Genomic DNA, 3,137 nt, shown 5'->3' on the forward strand with positions numbered 1-3,137 from the left:
CTGTTTTTGTAAAAAACATTAAAATAAGCTTATTACACATACATCCAAATCCCAATTTGTAAAGCACACTTCCAAATAATGGACACACACACAAAAATAGATATATTTTCATTATTTAATTCAACAAAGGTGGTTTATTTCACAAAAACTGAAAATTTAACATGTGCAGAAGTATGTGAACCCTTGTATTAGTAGCTTGTGGCTCCTCCTTTTGCAGCCATTACTTCAACTAAACGTCTTCTGTAACCACTAACCAGTCTTTCGCATCTGCTTATGGGGATTTTTGCCCACTCCTCCTTGCAGAACTCAGCCAGTTGAGAGAGGTTGGAGGGACATCTGGTATGTACCAACTTCTTCAGGTCTCGCCACAACATTTCAATTGGATTAAGATCCAGACTTTGACTGGGCCTATCCAGAGTACGAATCCTCTTTCTCTGAAGCCATTCCTTTGTAGTTTTGCTGGAATGCTTTGGGTAATTGTCTTGTTGCATAATCCATTTTCGTCCCAGCTTCAACTCCCTGACTGATGGCAGGAGATTCTGGTCAAGAATTTGTTGATATGCCGGAGAATTCATGGTTCCTTGGATAATATGGAGTCGTCCAGGTCCAGAAGCAGAAAAGCAGCCCCAGACCTTCACATTTCCACCACCATGCTTCACTGTTGGGAGGAGGTTCTTTTCTTCATATGCAGTGTTGGCTTTTCTCCAAACATGTTGGTTTTGATTGTGACCAAATAATTCTATTTTGGACTCGTCTGTCCAGAGAATGGACTTCCAGAAGGTCTCTGGTTTGTCCAAGTGCTCTCTGGCAAAGTGGAAATGGGCAGCTTTGTTCTTTTTTGAGAGCAGAGGCTTCCTTCTAGCAACCCTCCCATGAATGTCATAGCTATTCAATTTTCGTCTGATTGTAGATGCATGCACATTTGTCCCAGATGCTACCAGAGAGGTGTGCAACTCTCTAGAGGTGATGTGTGGGTTGGCCTTTACCTGATTTATTATTTTTCTGGTGCTTCTGGGTGATAGTTTTGAGGGCGTCCACTTCTAGGCAGAGTTGCTGTCATGTTGAAGGCCCTCCATTTGTAAATTATTTGTCTTACAGTGGATGGATGGAGCTGGAATCTTTTGGAGATGGTCTTATATCCCTCCCCTGACTGATGGGCTATCACTACCCTCTTCTTCATGTCCTCGGATATCTCCTTTGCTCTCGGCATTGTTGATTTGTATGGGACCACAGTGGTTTGGTTGGTTTCCTCTCTCTTTTAATTAGTGCAGGCCAAACCCTTTCCCAAGGATGTCTCATTTCATTGGTCTGTTAAATGATTAATTAAGCACCCAAATGTGTTTCACCCGAGTCTGTTACCTGCTTGACTTAACCAATGCAGCTGGGGGTTCACTTACTTTTGCACATACACTAATTCCATGTTTCATGTAGTTTTTGGGCTACTTAAACAAGTCCCACTAAACAAGTACATGCAACTGATAAACATATATCTGACATTTCATACATAAAAACTGGTGATGATAGAATAAGAAAATCATGGTAAAACAACAGAAAAATCTAAACTGCTCAAGGGGTTCACATACTTTCAAGCAGCACTGTATATATATATATATATATATATATATATATATATATATATATATAATTCTGTTACACAAAATCAGTGCAATCACAGTGTAGCCTCAATACAAACCATTTAAGTGCGCTAACCGCTTAAACCGAATGGCTTTAACATCAACAGGATAAGTGCCACAAATCTTTAATGCTACACAATTACCCAATGCTTCACTGACTAAGCTAGCGCTTAGCACTAGCTAACTATTGGCGTGAGCTATCTTCTAAAACATTCAACATGACACAATGATACAATACGTACCAAAGTACGGGATATTCAAACATTTGACATTCTTATAACCCCGACTGGTTTAATGAAGAGTATCTTGACAGCTATATGATCCAGCGTTATCTTTTCCCTTCAGTGGTTAGCAATAAGCTAGCACAAAACGTGCTTTACTCACCGGAGTTCCAAAACTCGACAGACCTTTGTCTCGTAAGCTCACTGATGAGATTCTGATTATACGTAACACTTTTCAGAATCAAAAAATGTCAATACTCTAACTTTCTGAGGCTATGTATAATAAAATTCAGTCATCGGTTCAAGAGCACAATTTCCAGGATGTTCACAAAAAGAAAAGGAAAAAAAAAGACGACTGTGTGTAGCAGTCTCTAATCTAGCGAGTTGCATAGTGCGGCCCTTAAGGAGCGGCATGTCACTACACCTCCAAATCAATGATTATTAGTAGCCCTATATGTCATATGGGTTACACCTATATATATATATATATATATATATATATATATATATATATATATATATATATATATATATATGTGTGTGTGTGTGTGTGTGTGTGTGTATATATATATATATATATATATATATATATATATATATATATATAGATGGATATAGATAGATACATAGATATATAGATATAGACAATCACACAGGTAACCATCAAAAGTGGCATATACCAAGGTGATGCACTATCCCCACTGCTGTTCTGCATAGGCCTGAACCCACTCAGATCATCACAAAGAGTGGATATGGATATACTAGGTTCTGAAGTGGAGTTACCATCAGCCAACTCCTATACATGGATGACATCAACCTGTATGCCAGGAATGAGCGAGACATTGACTTGCTGATCCACATCACCAGGATCTACAGCAGCAACATTGGGAAGTTATTCAGACTGGACAAGTTTGGTCAAATGGTGGCAAAAAGAGGAAAGGTGGTGAGAACTGAAGGGGTTGAATTACTAGATGGCAGGATAACAGACATACAGGACATACTTGTCCTGAGTATTCCACAGGAAAATGGAAGTTATCAGTCCAGACATACTTGTCCTGAGTATTCTGTGGAATACTCAGGTCCAGAAGAGTGCAGTCCTAGGTACAGCTAAGATACTGCGCAGAACCCTGAAACTCACAGGCCTCTGGTAGAGGGCCCAAGTTTGAGGAAGACACACACCCCTATGGAATTCAGACATTGGTGGTGATGGCTGACGACTTCTGCTGAGATGATAGATTGATATTCCAGTTCTTGTTGCCATGCCTTGGTCAGGGGCACAGAC

The sequence above is a fragment of the Lampris incognitus genome, chromosome 1 (genome assembly GCF_029633865.1).
Source record: "Lampris incognitus isolate fLamInc1 chromosome 1, fLamInc1.hap2, whole genome shotgun sequence".
NCBI classification, from domain to species: Eukaryota; Metazoa; Chordata; class Actinopteri; order Lampriformes; family Lampridae; genus Lampris; species Lampris incognitus.